The sequence below is a fragment of the Lissotriton vulgaris genome, chromosome 4_1, assembly GCF_964263255.1.
Source record: "Lissotriton vulgaris chromosome 4_1, aLisVul1.2, whole genome shotgun sequence".
NCBI lineage: Eukaryota > Metazoa > Chordata > Amphibia > Caudata > Salamandridae > Lissotriton > Lissotriton vulgaris.
The window spans coordinates 1,912,200,896-1,912,222,514 of NC_141691.1; positions in this window are offsets into that span (position 1 = coordinate 1,912,200,896).

Sequence of the window (21,619 nt, forward strand, 5' to 3'; positions counted from 1 at the left end):
TGGCCGGCACGGCCAATACCGAAGCGCTGGAGCCGAAGAACGGCGCGGGGTCGCTGGAAGGGGGAGGCGGCGCGAACGAGCCTCCCCCACCTCCCTCCAGGTGGAGGCTTCCAGCGACACCCCAATGCTCTTACTTAAAGAGGGTCAACATCAAAAAGCGGTCTTTCGCCCAGGACGGGCACGCACCCCATGCCTTCTCTCCTCAACCTTGAAGATTCTATGAGAGCCGGGGGGCGCCCCGATCCCTCCGCATGGGCGCCCCCGCCCCCCTCACTGGGAACCACGACATCGGTGCAACTCCTGCCGGCGCCAGCCTCGGATGGGAAATGGCTAAAATGCAGCCACGGCACAGACTTGTTCAGTTCCGGTGGAACACCAGAATGACCCGGTAGGAAAATTGTTGCCGCCCTCCCCACTCTTTGACTAATGGTCCATATTGTTAGAACTGTTAACCACATGATTCAAAACTTTTTGAACTTCCAACGGAAGGCTCTGGTCCAACCACGAGTCATTGGAGACATTCTGACTATGCTGGAACCAGCCTGACCTCGCCCAAAAATGGCGCCGACACAAAATGAGACTTTTTGAGTAAACTTTGTTGCACCCTGACCACGCAGCTTTTTGCCCCGAGATATGTATGTAGTTTTCTTGGATAATGAAAGTAGATACGAAGGATATTGAGTATGTGCTTGGACAATGAACTGACTTAGGGTGGGTACTGATTATGATTTGGAAAATGAATTGGTGTAATTTAGGTAATGAATGAACATTGGATAAAGAATTTATGAATTTATTAAAGATGGATTACTGACATGCATCATGCTTGCTCTGTAGGGAAGTTTAATGCGATTTTATTGCACTGCTGCACTTTATGCAATGAACTGCCACCAGCTTCGTTCTTCTTATGTACAGTTTCAATCTGCTTCGTAGTCGGCCCACTGAGTTGTAGGCCTGTATTTGTACCTCAACACTTTTTATTAAAAGTATTTTGAAAAAGAAAGCATGGTTGTAGCAGTTGCATTAATGAGTTTTGGATGTCTTACTACTGTGAGCGAAGAATAAGTATGATGAAAGATGTAGATTAAAAAGGATCAGATATTTAGCGGCTACATTATGTGTCACAGGCAGCCGGAAAAGTGTTTTAGACGCCCTTAAAATAACACCACAGAAATGCCACCTGATCGCCACCCTTGCACCAACAGAAAGGGGTTGCGACCAAGTAACTCATGTAGATACGCAGATCGTCAATGATTATCTACCTGACATTACTGGTCCCTCTGGGCTTAAACGCCGAGATGGTAAAGAAATGCAGTGCGCGGAGATAGGTCGAGTAAGTGGTAAGTAAAAACATTTTCGGACTACTGCATGCTGATGTACTTTGAATGCTGCCCCCCCTCCCCTTCTTTTTCCTCCCTTCTGCAGGTCACGTCAGAACGTCGGCTGAAATATGGGAGAGCGATGGTCGAACCACCGACGAAAAGGGAAGGAGGGAATATGTGCATAGTCCTCATAACGATAAGTTTTTTAAAAAGACGTAAACTTAAACATGACTGTTCCTCCTTAGAACATAGCGACTGAGAGGATGGACTGACATAGAAACTGGACAGGTACTGAATGACGAAAAATTGACTAGAAATGACGCGTTAAATAATGTAACTGGACGTTTGACTAGGTAGGGAAAGGACAAAGAAAAATATACGGGTAAGGGTTACCACGGCACCACCCGTCTGGGAAGTTAGAAATGTTGCTGATGTTCAAAATGCACTGCCCCCTTTCTCACACTCTTATAGATATAGCCAAGCTGTCCGACTGTTCTCCCGATCAATGCTTGCTGTTGCCTCAGCCTGGAGAACTTCCCACCAAAGGAAGGAACTGAAAAATGGTTTAAGATCCAACCATGGGTAAATAGCACGACCAGGTTAATTTCTGACCGACCAACCGAGGTGTAAGTATTGGCAATTGAGAACACTCACAGAGATAACGGGCGAGAAAGAAAAGGAGGGAAGGGTAAAAAGAGCTAAGCACGTAGATAAATAGGATAGTAAAGATACGTAGGATATAAAACAGATCTTGTTGGCTAACAATTGTTTCCTGTCTTGTCGTGAATGTCTTATATATGTGTAATGCATGTGCCGTCTTCCCTGTCTGAGTTTGTGTGTGTGTAATGTACGGATTTATGTCTTCCCTCTGTCTGTATTTGCATGTTACCTGACCTTTGCTGTTCTGTGTTGTGAGCGCACTAAATGACCTATTTTCGTACACGTCTCTCTCTCTCTCTCACCACCCCCTTATCTCTCTCTCTCTCTCTCTCTCCCTCTCTCTCTACATGTCATACGTGTACCGAATGGCTCGTTTAGATTGCGGACGACTCTCCCTCTCTATGAGAGTCTCCCTATTTTCTCTTCCTCTTTGTGGTAAAATTGTGCCCCACCGGCACCAGTCTGATTTGATACATATTGAACGCGAAGGTGTTCAGCGAAATTGACCGAAACTAAAATGATTGTATCTCGCCATATTACTGCCTCTCCTTTCTGCAAAATGAATGAACTTGAATTGGCTGAGAAGGAAAGGACAGGTAAGACGACTAAAGTCCCCCAAATCTGGCCATTTATAGGGGAACTGTATGTCCATGGCACCTTATGTCTGTTCTTCAGAGGCGAACGCCAACGTCTAGATTGACCCCCAATGCCCAGATTGCCCCACCACCCTTTTTGCACCCAAGCGCGAGCGCCCGAAGCATCCCCGCCCCATTTTGATAGACCCCAGTTGCTGTCCCGGATATAAACATGATGACCATGAGTAACTGTTGACCCTCGAGAAAAGATTGTTTTGCCTGACTCTCGATGATGGCACCCCCGCCCTGTTTGAAAAGGTTAGCCAGTCCTGAAGGGAAATGCTCCGTAATGTTGAATATGATGTAATGCACAGTTGATGGGAATCCCATTTACCTCACTTGCGTTATAAATAGGACGATGAATAAACCTGCCATGAACTCAGTAGGAATGCTGACACATGCACTGCTTAGCAATGGACCTCTGACTGTGACCAGTGAGCGTATCTCCCGAATGCGTAGAATTGAGGGAGGAATTCACATGCTTAGATATCTTCTTCTGCCATTTCTCTAAAACCTTGTCTTGTACCTATTCAAAGATTCACGATCACCGAAGGAGATGGGTCAGATGCGACGTACAGCCTGACTGCAGATCTTGGGACACGTGTGACCTCGACCAAAGATGGAGCTGCAGAGCAACAAGATACGGGACGAGACCGCAATTTCAACGTGGAAAATGAAAAATGACGGGCCGCCTTGAAGCCCTCCGTCTGCTAACCCACGTGTGCCTGGAGTCTCTGTCCCCCTTCTTTGGGCCCGATTGATGGGCCTGCCTGCTTGTTATCCTTTGCTCCCTTGGTCCCTTTTGTGTGTCCCAGGAACTCTGACCCAACTCCGCCCTCTCTCCTATCGACTATTTGAACAACACTCACCCTCTTTTCCACATGACTTTTTGCCAAAGGAAAGAACTGCATTCCAGTGGGAATGGGGTGTTGCCACGGAAAATATAGGTGCCGAGCATAAGGCGCCGCCAAACGGATTGTTTAGGGAACAGGACTGTGGTCTAACAGCAGAGGACTGACCGCACCCTGCAACGCGTAAGGATAGAACCGAGCTGGACCTATAGCTCCACCGCCGGTGCTCAACAGCGCCAACGAAAGTACACGGACTAGAGCCTACCAGTGATGGCTCACTGATAAAAAGACACTGTGACGAAGAAATCTTGTGTATTGAACTGAATTCCGCTCTCAACTACCTGGTCTAAACTGTTCATTGGTCACATTTTTAAGTTAGAAAGATTTATGCTATGTAGTGCGTTTAATTGTCAGGAACACAACGAAATGCAATTTCCTATGTGCTGCATTCTGCCAATCACCTCAACTGTCTATGATTGTACGCCAAATGTTAGTATCGACAAAATGCTAATTCATCAACGATGCCTGTCTACCTGTAACCCCATCAATTACAAAAATGACTGCTGTAATGTAAAAAGGGGCGACTGTGGGAATTGAAGAAATTGATGTACATAAACAGCATTCATTTCCCTTCCTCTCCCACTCCTCTCCCTGTGAGCACCATGGATACCGTAAACTATTGACCGTATCACTCTGCCAGTAAGAGCCCATACCTATATGCATATGCACAGCCATTCTAGGCACCATGGCCTTTTACCCATTGGAATCCCCGGCTTCCCTCCTGCGCGTATCTTAAACCCCCTCTCTCATGCATAGACCATGAAACCCTCTCCCTCTGCGCGACCCTGCTGTGAAAGGCAACTCTCCTGCTTGACCCGCACAAAAACCCCCCCATTCCCTCTTGAAGAGGCATCCTTCGCCTTAGCTGACATAGCCCTCCCCAGCTGCACCTGACTGCCCCCGCTCTCTCATGTACGGGTCATAAGATCTCTCCCTCTCTATGTGACTTTGTCCCCGTGTCCACCCTGGCTCCCCCTCCCTTCTCCTCACATGGGCAAGCCGTAAACCTTCTTCCTCCGCAAGACCCTGTCCTTGAGAGCCACGGCCGCGCCTGACCAACACCTCCTTTCCTTCCATGAATGCCCCTCTGTTGACAAGCCTTCCCTCCGCGCTCGATTGTCCACGCAGCATGAATACCACTCCTTTGATGACCCCTTCCCCCGAGTCCGGCTGACCACACTTGTCCGAGGCCATCGCCTAAGCCAGGAGATACCATTTACTGCCCTTATTGTATGAAGTCACTCCTCTTCAAAGGACCCACTATTGATCCTAGCCACCCCACCCCCTGGGCTATGATCAGGCGCACACATCCTAAACAGTTGACGGAACACTCAGCTGCGTGATTGCCCTCCCCTCTTATCAGCAGGTCAAGGGTCCCTATTGTGAACATATGTGGGGTAGGATTGACATGAGGATTATAGGGATGTCTTTTCCTTTGTGTCACACTGTCCTGATTGTACTATCAAGTGTTTTGTAAGGTATAAAAGAAAGAGTCTCAGCTCACTTGTTAGAGCACCTCCTGAAAGACACCGTGTTTCGTGAGAATTAAACTCTGTTCTTGATTCCTGCTTCCAGCGCCCGTCTCTTTATTTGGTAACTATTCAACATGGGAACTAAGAGGCGGTTTGCGCCAGCGGCCTGGGCATCGGTAGTAATCTGGGCTCCTGTTCCACAGCTCAGCAAAGCAGAGAAGCAGTTCCTCAAACAGTCTAGGCAATGTGGCCTTGCTTACAGTATTGCAGTCTTTACTCCAGCAGAATACCTGTCCGGTCCACTGAAGAAATGTTAATGTCACAAGTGTTTGTGATGCCCTGTTACTATGCTTTTTCCGATTTCATAAATTTAGTAGGGTCAGAGCCCCAGGACCTATTCCCAAATGTGCCTTTGAAGTGGGAGGTGACTTCAAAGCAGCTCCTTGAAATGCACAGGTCCCATTTGATCCCATCCCTGCCTGCCAGGCTATCTATGAGGGGTAATCATTATTTTGTGTGGGGACAGGACACAGCCTATTCAGACCTAAATGTTAGCTCCCTTTCTCCCTTCCTGCCCAGGAAGTCTGTCAGAATGCAGATGATTCTTCTGTCACACCCACCCTTCCTGTGATTGTGGCTGTCTAGAGGGAATGCACAAAGTGTAGCTGTCACCTAGCATGGATGTGTATTGGAGACAGGCTGTAGGCACACAGAGCAAAGATAAGAGCTGAGACATGTCCACTTTCTAAAAGTGCCATTTCTAAAATAGTACTGTCAAATCCAACTTTACCACTAAAGAGGATTTATCATTATTATTCCAATGTACATGATTAACTACTCCCTTATAATCAGGTATTACAGCTTAAAAGCGTTTTAAGGAATTCCCAATGCGAGACTATTAGAGGAGTAAGCCTCACTATAGTGAAAAACAAATGTACCAGGACATGTAATACTTAAATGTACATGGCCTACCTTTTACTTACACAACACCCTGTCGTTAGGGTTACCTAGGGCATCCCCTAGGAGTGACTTTTGGGTAATACAAGGGGAGTGTAAGGCTTGGCAACTGGTTTTAAATACCAATTCGAAGTGGCAGTAAACTGCATACACAGAACCTGCATGGCATGCCAGACAAAGGTTTAAAAAGGCTACTTGTGTGGGTTGCATAGCTAGTGCTGCAAGCCCACTAGAATTGTTTAGATTAAAGGCCCTGGGTATTCCACTTTACAAGGGACTTATAAGTGAACTAAATATGCAATCAGGTAAATACCAATGTCACTATGTGCTCAGAGTCCTAAGGCCAACAAAAAGGTCAGAAAACTAGGTGGAGGAAGGCAAAACGTTTGGGGTAACCCAGCAAAAAGGGCCATTTCCAACTGTGAAGTAGATGATTAAAATACTATTGCAACTCCTAAAATTATATATATGTATGTGGTTACCTGTACCTGGAGAACATACTGATGACTGCATGGAGGTTGCTGGACTTTGGAGCAGCCCCCTAGAAAATGGTTTCACTTTCTTTTGCTTCCCCTTGAGGAAACATGTGCATAGAAGGTGCCTGGTCGCACACTGCTTAAAATGCTTGTTAGAATTAGGGTGACCACATTTCGAGAAGCAAAAACAAGGACATGGCAGGCATAAATTGATAATTGTGAGTGAAAGCCCTTATTGTAGACACTCGGTTTCCGCAGTTACTTTGTTGCATCATGAGAAGCCCTTATTGCAGCCACTTGGATCCCTGAACTTTTCCTCCGGTCCCTGACGGTCCCTGTGAGGAGGAGCAACGGGCGCAGGAGCACCATAAATCAAACAAAGGGGCTCTGGGAAGCGGGAGCCCTTATTGTAGACACTCCGGTTCAGCAGTTACTTTGTTGCATCGTGAGAAGCCCTTGCTGTGGGCGCTTAGATTCCTGAACTTTTCCTCCGGTCCCTGATGGTCCCTTCGAGTAGGAGCAAGAGGCGCAGGAGCACCATAAATCAAATGAAGGGGCACGCGCACAGGGACGCGCACAGGGACGCCAACCAGGGTGAAGTTCCAGCCAAGACAGGCCCGTCTGAGCCCGTCAGAGTCTGGACGAGGCTGGGCTTGGCCCATTCTCTTGGTTTTGAATCCTAAGAATACAAGACTGTTTGAGGGCTATTGGAGAGGAAGTGAGCAACTAAGTGAAATTCCATCCCTTTAGTATAAGTACATTTTTCACTAAGTAAATATTGTTTGTTGCCAAGTAGTAAATACTGTATGAATGAAAAAGGGAGGATAAATCGTATAATTGCACATATGTTTATAGATTTCAGGTTTTCTATGTTATATTGCTGTTAACACTTATATGCCCAGATGCATCAACCGTTTTAGGAAGTGCAAACGGTGCGATTCGCATAAATCGGCCTTTTGCACTTCCTAAATTGGTTACTGGGATGCATCAAGCATTTTTTGGAAATCGCTTTTTTTGCGAGTTCCAAAAAAATGCGATTGCTGTTAAGGAATCGCACATTTGCGATTCCTTAACAGCAATGCATCATCCCCAAAACATTTGCGATTTCCAAAATTGCAAATGCAAATTACCACGAAGTTGAACTTCGTGGTAATTTGCAAAAATGTTTAAAAACGCATGAAAATGCATTTTTTAAACGTGTACGTTACAGGCACACATGTCCTTAGGACATGTGTGTATGTAACTCACATGTAAAAGTGCATTTCATGAGTGCAGGGGGGGGGTCCTTTGGACCCCCCTCTCCACCCTTGAAAGGCTTTGATGCATTCCGATTCGAAATTGCGAATTCGCAATTCCCATTCATTCCTATGGGCATTTCAGCCCATAGGAATGAATGGGAATATCGGATTCGCTATTTGGAAATCGCAATTTTATTGGAATTCGGTAAAAAATGCGATTTTTACTGAATCCCAAAAAAATAGCGAAATTAATGATGCATTGCCATTTGCGAATCCTTAATTGCGATTCCTTATTTTTCGCAATTAAGGAATCGCAAATGACAACGTTGATGCATCTAGGGGCTTACTCTTTGCGTGCCAGTGGGGACCTTGAGACTGGTGAGACTGGTGTATAGACAGAAAAATAAGAATGGGGAAAAGAAAGCTGCTTAAGGCACAGCACTCAACGGTAAAAAATTCTCAGGTGACACACAGCAAACATTATTGAGCTACCTCACCGGAGCAATGGGGGCATTAGATAAACAAATATCCTATATAGAAGAGTCAATAGTATCAGGCACAATATGTCCTACTATTGATCCAGTTAATGTCATTATAGGAGCGAGAGAGATACCAGGGGCGGCAGACCAGAGATCAAAGGACATCATACCCCAGAATGGTTGTATTCAAAATATCTCCAATGAAATAATATTTAGCGACTCTGACTCTGACTCACTTTCACAACCACCATAGAAGAGGAAAAGCATCTGACATCAATAGATAAAAGGAATGAGGGGATCGAGGGAGGGGCAGGACACATAAAAACAACTAAGATTTCTGCCCCTAGTATTCCAGGAAAAGTTAAGCAGGGCAAATAAAACTACGGGGATAAGAAAAGGTTCTTGGAAATGCAAAGAGGAACCCTATAAGAAGACTGACCTTCAGAATGATGATTTGAAAAATGGAACACTGCTGGTTAAAAGACTAGGGGCCAGATGTAGGTAGGCGTTTACCGGGTGGTAACGGCCGAATTCGGCCGTTACCGATCCGGTAAGAGCAATTTGACATGTAGGTCCCTGTATTTTACAGACTCGGTAAATTTACCGATAAGTAAATTTACCGAGTATGTAAAATACCGAGTCGGTATCATTACGGATTCCGGTAAATTGGTATGTAGGTGGGACTCTTCTGAGTCCCACAAGCAGTACAAAATCGGTATTTTACCATCAAATACTACTTGATGGTAAAATACCGTTTCTGGTGTGCATGCACATGTGTGCATGCACACCTGTGCCATATGACAGGCAGACCTGCCCTTAGGGCAGGTATGCCTGCCACATGGCACCCGAGCCTCTTTTGGGGGTGCCAGAGGGTGTCAAAGTGACACCCCCTGCACCCTTGTGACAGTCGGTATTTTCCGATGTGGTAAATACCGACCGGTAAATGCCCAATCAATCCTATGGGCTTCAAAGCCCATAGGAATGAATGGGCATTAACTGGTCGGTATTTCCCGCATCGGAAAATACCGACTGTTTCCGAATCGGTAATTGCACATCTGCATTTACCTACATCTCGGTACTTTTATTTTCCGACCTCTGAAATACCGAGTCGGTATGACTCGGTATTTAAGAGGTCGGAAAATAAAATTTACCTACATCTGGCCCTAGATCTCTACCTCGGAGCTTCGTTGTATAAAATGGGGGAAAGGATAACTCAAATAGAGGCTTGTTTGACGAACCTTTGACCTAGGGGAGGAAACGATAAACATGCAGGCATTGATCTTAGCTAGGGGGGAATTGACAACCGTGAAATAAGCATTCATCAACATATCGCTCAATGTAGAGAGGCCGCAAATCCTAGCCAAAGCAATTCTCATTTGAAACCTCGACCATCCTAGTCAGATACCCTTCCACAAAATACCACTGGCCAGCCTCTCAGCGCCAAAGAGAATATGGGTAAGAGCGCAGTAAAAACTTTAGAGCACAGGGCCAATCAATCAATTTATAATCAACAGATAGCGCCGCAACTACGTATATTACACCCCACAGTACCCAACGAATTTCCAAATAAACACCAATATCTAGACTTACCACCAGCAGCCACACCATATATGGTCATATTAGCAAATGTACCGAAGTTGGGTATCTTAGAAAATAAAACCTGGGAAACGCTCAGAGACAAATCATTACACTGGCTAAGTATGAAGGTCGGTGTTACGGAACTGCTTTTTATTGAGTTCAAGATAGCTCGTAGGGTTAAGTGGGTAGGTAAAAGTAGAAAAGTACTTCCAGGAGTCTGCGTGGTACTAACATTTAAAACACCCCTGCTATTGAAGAACATCTTTTGGATGGCAGGAAATATATCTGTGACAACAAGAGGCATTAACACACTGCCATTGGGCTTCTTTTACCAACCACCCTTTAGGGTAGAGAGAGGTGGTAATATCAGAAACATTGAGGCGAGGCATAATTATACATACAATACACCAGTGGAGAATCGGTCTACAATGCTCTCGCCTTTGGAAGAGATAGACTGACTGGATCAGATACAGGAAGCAAAGCCAAAAAAAGTGGTAGGATCTAACCCTCTTGGTCCACACCATGAAGACCTAACCCTGAATTTAAGTTTGAAAGGAGCACACTTAGAAGATGACCACATGTTAGAACTAAAGAACATAGGTTCAGATAATAATCTGGTTGGTACTGGGGTAACAGCAAACCATAGTGTAGAGATAGATCAGGGAACAAACTTGACTATGAGGACAGTCACACATCCATCTATATTCACTGTATTCAATCCCCAAAACAAACTATAACCAATAAAGATAGTTTCACAATATTAAACTAGAACATAGTGGGCCTACGGTCTAAACTAACTAATTACCTATGGTATGATTTTAAGGGGGAATTTAATGTTCTTTATCTCCAAGAGACTTGAGCCACTAATGAAATCCATATTGAGGGTTATAAGACTTACCATACACCAGCTGTTTCGTCTACATTCGGGAGGGCTAAGGAGGGTCTGAGTGTATATATTTAAAATTTGATGGTGATAAAGAAAATATCATTTGCAAAATCAGAACCTAACTACCAAATAGTAAACCTTGATATGGATAAGCAAAACATGTATGTACTGGTCAAGTTTTATAGTAATGTACAGAAATATCACTTGGTTGATGTCCTAAAACAACTCAGAAACACATTAAAAGTAATCCAGAATAATAGTATCCAGAATGTTTTACTTATTGGGGGGGGGGGGTTTAACCTGCCTCTGTGTACAAATAATAACAATTTAACATGTGGTCTGGTCGATGAGGATAATAGTAATTTACCCCATTTTCCGAACACAGTCGATGGAGATTGTCTAAATGAGATCTTATTTGTTCTGGAATTAGGCTTTGCAAACACACTGTCCTCCCCTCCAATCCCATTTCCACAGACTTTTAATGGCAGAGGAGCAAGTACAATCATAGATTTTATTTAAATCTCGAATAGGTATGCCTCCCGTTTGTTGAACTTTAGTATGCATAGAAATGCCATCAGTGATCATTTCCCTTTGAGTGTTTCACTATCTCGTCCACAGAAAATACGTAGAGGTGATATCAAGAGGATGTATGGGCCACAAAACCTGGTAATCGATAAAATTAATGGTTACTTCCTAAAATGAGACAAAGTCAAATCCCAGGAGTTTACAAAAACAGTGGTCAAGAAATCTTTAACTCCTATCATAAAGTGCTTAGATCCTTCCACCTCACACAAGTTTTAAAAACATATGCAGAAATAACAGAAACAATTTGGGAATCACTGAAAGTTCAATCAAAACAGGGGAATGGGAATAATAAGGGGTGGTTCAATAACATTTGCACAAAAGCCTACACAGAGATAACATCTGCATTACATAAAAAGGACAGGGATAGATTTGAGATCAGACAGCTCAGAAAAGCATATTATCAGGCTGTGATATTAAGGCAAGTAGAACTAAAAAAAGAGACTTGGGCTGATCTACACAAAGCATGTGTTAACAAGGATAGCACCGCCTTTTGGCGAGTGGTAAAATCCCCATTTCTGGCAATGGGAGACACCCCCTCTGTATTAATTGCAATAGATGAAAGACAATGGGTGGAACATTTGCCTAAGATCTTCGGTCAGCTTAGTAAGGAGAACGACACTGCAGCAAGTATGCCTAGTACCAGTCTCAGTTTACACTTAATAGACTTTCCTATGGCTCTGGATGTCACCTTAGCAAATGTAGAGCTTGCACTAAAAAGCAGTAAAGGGGGAAAAGCTCGGGGCCCGATGGAGTTCCAGTTGATATTTGTAAGCAAAATATGGAATTATGGACTCCAATATTAACGAGAGTGCTAGAAGTTTGTTGCGCAAGCGGACAAATTGAATCATGGTCTGAAACCATCCCGGTACCGATTTTTAATAAGGGAGACCGACAGAATGCGGCCTGGTACCGTCCTATCTCACTGCTAGATTCAGTGGGTAAAGTGGCAGGTTGCATAGTCCTTAACCGTCTCCAACATTGGGCAGAGGAGAATAATGTCTTATCAGATCTCCAATTCGGATTCAGGGAGGGGCTGGGTACAATTGAGTAGGGCCTTAATCTGACCTTTTTTATAGGGAAATACACAAAGTCGAAAAGGGGAAAAGTGTACCTGGCCTTCGTTGATCTGATGACTGCTTTCGATTGTGTAAGCCACGGTAAATTATGGAGAATTTTAGAGGAAATGGGCATGGAGATCTCCTTAATTAACTTCATAAGAGAACTGTACAGAAATCAGAAAGCCCGGGTACATGGCCTTAATGGAAAGTGTACAGGGGCATTCCAAGTGGAGAGGGGGTTAGGCAGGGCTGTGTTCCGGCACCCTTCCTGTTTACATTATACACTAATGGCCTCGAACAAGTCATGTTGGGAGGGTGCCGGGACCTACCACAGTTGCAGAATCAGCCTATACCCACCCTACTTTATGCGGACAATGCTGTAATTATGTCTCGAACATCAATAAGGTTACAACGTACACTTAACACCTATAACAATTACATGAAAAACCTAGACTTAAGGATAAATATCATTACAACCTTCATAATGAGCTGTGGGACAGGATTGAAGGAAACAGAAGGATATTTACATAGAGAATAAGAAAGTGGAATTTACTATAACCTACCCTTACCTACCCTTTGGCCACTATATGTGTGGCAGGGTATACTCAGACATGAGTCCCTTTCTCACTGCACCATCAGGTTTCAAGCAAGCCGGGCCGAAGAAGGCTGAAATGCCAGAAACCGGTCCCCGGTAGCTTGTCTCCTTTCTGGTGAAGAATTGGCTTGGTAGTTTAGTCTGCCCTGTTCCCATGATGCACTGGGCCAGGGACAGACTGATTTGCATATAGCCAGGTTCTGAGCTGGGATGGTGCAGTGAGATAAATAACGGTGATGGATCAAGCCCTGATCTTTGGACTGGGTAAGAGTGGTCTGCTTAATTCAGACACTCTGTTCATCACCACCCCCTTTTCTGAATCGTTTTTGGCCACTATAGGTGTGGCAGGGTATACTCAGACATGAGTCCCTTTCTCACTGCACCATCAGGATTCAAGCAAGCCGGGCCGAAGAAGGCTGAAATGCCAGAAACCGGTCCCCGGTAACTTGTCTCCTTTCTGGTGAAGGATTGGCTTGGTAGTTTAGTCTGCCCTGTTCCCATGATGCACTGGGCCAGGGACTGACTGATTTGCATATAACCAGGTTCTGAGCTGGGATGGTGCAGTGAGATAAATAACGGTGATGGATCAAGCCCTGATCTTTGGACTGGGTAAGAGTGGTCTGCTTAATTCAGACACTCTGTTCATCACCACCCCCTTTTCTGAATCGTTATTGGCCACTATAGGTGCGTCAGGGTATACACAGACATGTGTCCCTTTCTCACTGCACCATCAGGATTCAAGCAAGCCGGGCCGAAGAAGGCTGAAATGCCAGAAACCGGTCCCCGGTAGCTTATCTCCTTTCTGGTGAAGAATTGGCTTGGTAGTTTAGTCTGCCCTGTTCCCATGATGCACTGGGCCAGGGACAGACTGATTTGCATATAGCCAGGTTCTGAGCTGGGATGGTGCAGTGAGATAAATAACGGTGATGGATCAAGCCCAGATCTTTGGACTGGGTAAGAGTGGTCTGCTTAATTCAGACACTCTGTTCATCACCACCCCCTTTTCTGAATCGTTTTTGGCCACTATAGGTGTGGCAGGGTATACTCAGACATGAGTCCCTTTCTCACTGCACCATCAGGATTCAAGCAAGCTGGGCCGAAGAAGGTTGAAATGCCAGAAACCGGTCCCCGGTAGCTTGTCTCCTTTCTGGTGAAGAATTGGCTTGGTAGTTTAGTCTGCCCTGTTCCCATGATGCACTGGGCCAGGGACAGACTGATTTGCATATAGCCAGGTTCTGAGCTGGGATGGTGCAGTGAGATAAATAACGGTGATGGATCAAGCCCTGATCTTTGGACTGGGTAAGAGTGGTCTGCTTAATTCAGACACTCTGTTCATCACCACCCCCTTTTCTGAATCGTTTTTGGCCACTATAGGTGTGGCAGGGTATACTCAGACATGAGTCCCTTTCTCACTGCACCATCAGGATTCAAGCAAGCCGGGCCGAAGAAGGCTGAAATGCCAGAAACCGGTCCCCGGTAGCTTGTCTCCTTTCTGGTGAAGAATTGGCTTGGTAGTTTAGTCTGCCCTGTTCCCATGATGCACTGGGCCAGGGACAGACTGATTTGCATATAGCCAGGTTCTGAGCTGGGATGGTGCAGTGAGATAAATAACGGTGATGGATCAAGCTCTGATCTTTGGACTGGGTAAGAGTGGTCTGCTTAATTCAGACACTCTGTTCATCACCACCCCCTTTTCTGAATCGTTTTTGGCCACTATAGGTGTGGCAGGGTATACTCAGACATGAGTCCCTTTCTCACTGCACCATCAGGATTCAAGCAAGCCGGGCGGAAGAAGGCTGAAATGCCAGAAACCGGTCCCCGGTAGCTTGTCTCCTTTCTGGTGAAGAATTGGCTTGGTAGTTTAGTCTGCCCTGTTCCCATGATGCACTGGGCCAGGGACAGACTGATTTGCATATAGCCAGGTTCTGAGCTGGGATGGTGCAGTGAGATAAATTACGGTGATGGATCAAGCTCTGATCTTTGGACTGGGTAAGAGTGGTCTGCTTAATTCAGACACTCTGTTCATCACCACCCCCTTTTCTGAATCGTTTTTGGCCACTATAGGTGTGGCAGGGTATACACAGACATGAGTCCCTTTCTCACTGCACCATCAGGATTCAAGCAAGCCGGGCCGAAGAAGGCTGAAATGCCAGAAACCGGTCCCCGGTAGCTTGTCTCCTTTCTGGTGAAGAATTGGCTTGGTAGTTTAGTCTGCCCTGTTCCCATGATGCACTGGGCCAGGGACAGACTGTTTTGCATATAGCCAGGTTCTGAGCTGGGATGGTGCAGTGCGATAAATAACGGTGATGGATCAAGCCCTGATCTTTGGACTGGGTAAGAGTGGTCTGCTTAATTCAGACACTCTGTTCATCACCACCCCCTTTTCTGAATCGTTTTTGGCCACTATAGGTGTGGCAGGGTATACTCAGACATGAGTCCCTTTCTCACTGCACCATCAGGATTCAAGCAAGCCGGGCCGAAGAAGGCTGAAATGCCAGAAACCGGTCCCCGGTAGCTTGTCTCCTTTCTGGTGAAGAATTGGCTTGGTAGTTTAATCTGCCCTGTTCCCATGATGCACTGGGCCAGGGACAGACTGATTTGCAAATAGCCAGGTTCTGAGCTGGGATGGTGCAGTGAGATAAATAACGGTGATGGATCAAGCCCTGACCTTTGGACTGGGTAAGAGTGGTCTGCTTAATTCAGACACTCTGTTCATCACCACCCCCATTTCTGAATCCTACCCTTACTTAGGCATTTTAATTGACAATAAGGGCTCATGGCGTCCAGCAATAAAAGCCAGGAAACTACTTTTTATGCGTACAACAACGGCCTCAGTGATTTTTTTCTCAAAGTTAGGTAAGAGGCCTCCAGCAGAGATGCTCCAAATCTATCAAGCCAGTGTGTCAGCATAGCAATGTACAAAGTTGGGGTTTGGGGATATTGTGATGTAAATGAAATACAGAAAGTGGAGAATGCCTTTTTAAGATATTTATTGGCAGTCCCACAAGGCACCTCAACAGATATATGTCAAACAGAATTGAGGATACCCTACATCACAGACATGAAAGTCCAACCGGCTTTATTATGGCATTGTAGCTCGTCGTCCACTAGAACATTATTTAATCAGAATGTATTGAAAGATAGTCTTGGTTTAGAGAATGTTCTAAAGATTGGGTAGCTTAATTACATAAAGGAGTTTCTGACTGATCTGGGTATGTCTAACTATTATAAAAATCCTACACTGATAACCTCTATCCCAAGAAAAACCTTTAAAAAACATCGTATGACCCACGTGGAGGCGAACAGATTTGTTGCTGAGGCTAAAAAGCCAACAGTACAAAATAACCTAATGATGCAATCTAGAACCAGTATCCAACCCTATCTAACGTTTACACTAAGTGGGTATGACAGATGTGTGTTAACACGTCTTAGGCTTGATGTATTTCATCTCTTGGTAATTATTGGGCAAACAACTATCTAATTGCCATTGTGACCTTGTGACGAGGTCTTGCCCCAAACATCAATGCATGTAGTTCTGTTCTGTAAATTTTATAAAGAACAAAGGAAAAAATGGATTAAACCAACTGTACAACTGTACAGGCATGAAGCAGTATCATGCTTTCTCCCTAGTGGTAATACACAATTATGTTGCTGAGTCCCGCCCACACATCTTTTCACCATAGTGTAGGCATTGAAATTGAAGTGGGAAAAGAACTGTACAAATGTATAATTATTGACAACCTTCAAAGATGGAGACACTTCAGATGTGTATGAGCAAATAAAAAACATTTTAACGGCTGTTATAAAGTGGTAAGCTTTTTGGATGCAACATCCTGTCCACTCTTGGTAGTAGGTAGCCTCTACAAAATTTAAAAATAGCGGTGCTTGCAGGGGAATGCTCATGTGCCACCCATTGAAAGCTTCTATGACACTTAATAACATAATGCTGGGATTTGCCCAACTTTGTGTTACTCTGAGTCACGAGAGATCAAACCCTCCTGCAGAAACCCTCGAAAGACCCCACTGACCTCAAAAACGACAGACCCATCTCCCTGCTCCCCTTCCCAGCAAAAGTCATCGAGAAAGCCATCTACAGCCAACTTACCACATTCATTGAAGAGCCAACATCCTCGACTCCTCCCAATCCAGCTTCAGAAAAAAACCACAGTACGGAAACCGCCCTCCTTGCCACAACAGACAACATCCGTACCTTAATGGACAAAGGATAAACAGCAACCCTCATCCTCCTCAACCTCTCGACAGCGTTCGACACAGTCACTCACCGCACCCTAATACTCCATGACGCAGGGATCCAAGAAAAGGCCCTCGACTAGATACGCTCCTTCCTCTCCGGCAGAACGCAATGGGTCAGACGCCCTCTTTCTTCTCAGGCCCTACACCTACCACCTGTGGAGTACCACAGGGGTCCGCCCTCAGCCCTATGCTCTTTAACGTCTACATGGCTCCGCTCGCCCCCATCTTCAGAACCTATGGACTCAACATTGTATCATACGCAGACGACACCCAACTCATCCTCTCCCTACCCAATGAACCCAACTCCTTCAGAAACAACTTTCAAGAAGGCATGGAAGCCGTCGCCAAATGGATGAAAAACAGCTGCCTACATCTAAACGCAACCAAAACGGAAGTGCCTGAAATGTCACATGGTGGCCCCCCACCCTCGGAAGCCCACCCACCCCCAAGGACCATGCACACAACCTGGGAATCATCCTGGTCTCAGAGATCAAAATGGACTGCCAGATCAACTCTGTCTCGTCCTCCTGCTTCCACACCCTCCGCCTCCTACTTAAGATCTTCAAATGGATCCCCCTCGAACACAGAAAGACCGTTACTCACAGCCTGGTCACCAGCAGGCTCGACTACGGCAACGCACCCAATGCCTGAATAAACAAAACCATCACACTCAAGCTACAGAACATCCAAAGCGCCGTCGCAAGACTGATCCTCAACCTGTCAAGCCACTGCCACATCTCCCAGCACCTGCGCACACTCCACTGGCTCCCCATCAAAGCTAGAGGCAGCTTCAAGATGCTGACCCACGCACCCCAAAGGACCCTATGATCAGCCCAGCTCTCCTACACCATGGTCCCCCACACCAGAAAGACCAGATTGGGAGGCTGCTCCTTCTCCTTTCGCACGGCCAGTGCCCTGGAACGACCTTCCGCTCCACCTAAGACAGATAACATTGCTCCCCATCTTCGCAAGAAACCTCAAAATCTGGCTACTCAAACAGACAGACCCCTACACAGACCCCTACATGATAGACTGGGACATGCAACCCCCCCCCTCCACACCCCTACTACCTTGAGACCCTTCCGGGTGAGTAGTCACGCTTAACAAACACCTGATTTGATTTGAGTCAACTTATTCCAGTCAGAATTTGCATTGAAATATAAATACATTTACACCCATGTTAGGAAATGGTATCTGACATTTGTTTATACCAATAGTGAGAATGAGGCTCATACGCAAAGCATAAATGATGATAGATACTTAATTTGATGACACATCATGATAGTTATTTTTTCTTCAAAATATCCCAACACCTGTGTGCATGGGGCAAGTTATTACAAGTTATTACAAAACGTGTTGCAGAACCTAGAAACCTAGGGATCCAATAAATATATAAACTTGCCACTATCACTACTTTTCATATTGTCATATTGCAAATAGTTTAAGAAAGGCAACACTATATGAATATCTAGAAAGGTGTCCTGCTATATGCATTCTCTAACTATTCTATTGAATTCCTAATGGAGCAAAGCCTTGCCGTTCACTCACCTATTCCTTATGGAAATGTTCCGGCGGAATTCAATAGAATAGTTAGAGAATGCATATAGCAGGACACCTTTCTAGATATTCATATAGTGTTGCCTTTCTTAAACTATTTGCAGGTACTTTAACAAAGGCCAGGATAGACTACTAGATGGCCATTCGAGTAGGTGAGCATTAATTTCGCCCCAGTCTTTTATACACCAGGATAGTATCCTGACTATGGTCTTCTTCTTTCTTTTCCTAAATAAAGACAACTACAGAAATAGCCAAGAGGGAGAAAGAGACCAGAAGGGACTAACTCTAAAAACAAGCTACCGTAACTGGGACTTCAGGAACACCCCGAATGGTATACTCTTTACCTTATTGATGTTTGTGCACCAATCGGTGAACATAAGACTTTGTAACCTAAAACCTAGGCGTTTTTTCCTCCTTTCTTTTTTTACCTGCAGGCAACTCTGGCCTAGTCTCCAAATAAACCATAAAAAACCTATCTTTTTCATTTTTGCCAAAAAAACTTGGAACGGCGAATCAAGGGGAACTTATTCGAACCACAATAGGTACAACAGGTAGGCATCTATCCTTCGTATAATAGAACCACACTTACCTGTTATTGATACTAATCTAGCAATCCTGGTCCAACCGGACAACCTACTAGCAGCAGATACTTTAGAAGGCTCAAGTGATATTGTTTTCTGGTTTCAAGAAGCTAATTCAGAAGACTTATAATAGTCCATCTTTCAACTCAGGGTAAGGTGACTTCCTTTAATCGCCTAAACGTTCTCACTGTGAATTCTGGGTGCTCCACCAAATAGGCAGTATAAAGGCTGCTCCCTGTCTCCCCCTTGCCATTTAGGTTTTTAACAGTCCATTAATAATCATGCGCCTATAGATCAAAGCGACAATTGTCAGAATCCCAAATCAAAGGGATATTTTTCTATGTGTTAACAATGTTATTTGTGTCCCTCCTTACCCCCCTTAATCAATAAGCAGACTTTGTGCAACTAGGATGATGTCAACCCTATTAAGAGGCTGTATTCTGTATACTACTGTAATAGCTAAATCTCAATTCTAAATGCAATGTAACAGAATTTATAGCCAAGTATATTAGTAATAAGGGACAGTATTAATATCATATGTAAGTAAGGGACCATAGGATAACTATAGGAATCTTACTGCTTCATTAGGAGGGAAATATGGAGACAAAATACTGTATAATTGTTTACTTAACCCTCAAAATCATATGATCTGTGTATTTTGATCCAGCCAATGTGCATGTTTTGTTTCTTTTTTGGTGTGAAATTGTACAATTCAGCCATTGTACAAAATGTTTACTGCATTAGTCTGACGTATATTATTTGTACGATATGTATTTCAGGGCGATTGTAAACATTCCCTGGTGAGGACAGAATAAATCTTGTCTTGATAAAGGTGGTAACCAATAAGAGAACCCACCGAAACGCGTCGACGCTACTTACCGTACAATTCAAGTCTCCATAACCAGATTTGATATGCCGATGTCGTAGCAGTACAACACTTCAGGAAGAAGCTCAAGACCTGGCTGTTCGAGCAGTAACGGCACCCCCCCCCAAGCGCCTTGAGACCCTACGGGTAAGTAGTGCGCTCTATAAATGTCTTTGATTGATTGATTGATTGGTTGTTTAACCACGGAGCAGGAATGTACAAGCTGTAACCAACAATTTTTATGTTGTACCCATTTTTGTCTGTTCTCGATACTGCGGGTCATTATTGAGTGAATTGTTTTATTGTGTTTTATTCTTAGGGACTTAGATTAGTTTGCCCTATTGTGTGTTTTAATTTATTCAAAATAAATGAATTTTTAACTTTCATATGTTTCTGTTGTATGTACCTTTGACACTGTAAGGTTTAGTATTCTAAACCTCCACTTAGCTTTGTTTCAAGGGAATCCTCTTCTTTTCTTCCTCCTAAAATATTAACATAGATTTATAATTAGAAAATGTCATGAATTTAAATGCTTAATGGCATGATACAACGTGTTTTCCAACACAGTTATGTCATAAACATATTCATAAATCTAAAATAAAATTTGTCAATGCATCGTTATTAGCAAGATCTCAGGCACATACTGATGACAACACACACACACACTTTTGCCGACTCGCGAACACCTCGGGAAAAGAGCTGTGACGTGGTAATGGGCGTGATATTGAGGAATTTTCACAGCAAACTATTTTTTCAAGTTGGTTCTTGAGAACTGCTTGTTCTTTTTAAAAATAAAACGTGATATACAAATTGGATATTATTACCCCTGACGAAGGGCTGAGGCCCGAAATGCATTGGGTAACAAGGCGCATAGAAATATTGTGTTGAAATTGATTTTTCCTATCATGAAGATGAAATGATTATAAGGACATAAGGGCATCTAAGAGCTTCAGAAATATCCATAATGAACGACATAAGAATACATTTGATTTGAAAAATAGTTTTTTGAACATTCATTGACTTGATTACACGTCTTATTTGAGGGTGAGCGGGGGACGTCCCTCCTTTGTTGAGGGCCACGCAGCTTATTGTAACACGCACACACACACATGGATATGCACATTTGCATTATTCTACATATATAATTTAACATCATTATATATAATGAATATATTGACTCCAACAATAAGCACATTTAAAAGGCCATCTTTTAACAATATAAGCTTTTTATTAAATATATGTTTCCACTTACCAACTGCTCCATTAACTTCAATCCCCTGCTGGTGTAGTAAATAATTCTCCTGGGCAAGCATATTATCCCAGGGATGTTATCCCATTAGCAGCGATAAGCTACCCTTTTCCACCTCTTCTTACTCTTGTGTAGGGGTTCCCTGACTGTCCCCTGCCCCCACCACGTTTTCAACAAGGCCGACTCCACCATCGCACCCAAACTCAAGGACATCATCAACACCTCCCTCGACACCGCCACCTTCCCGGAGAGCTGGAAGCACGC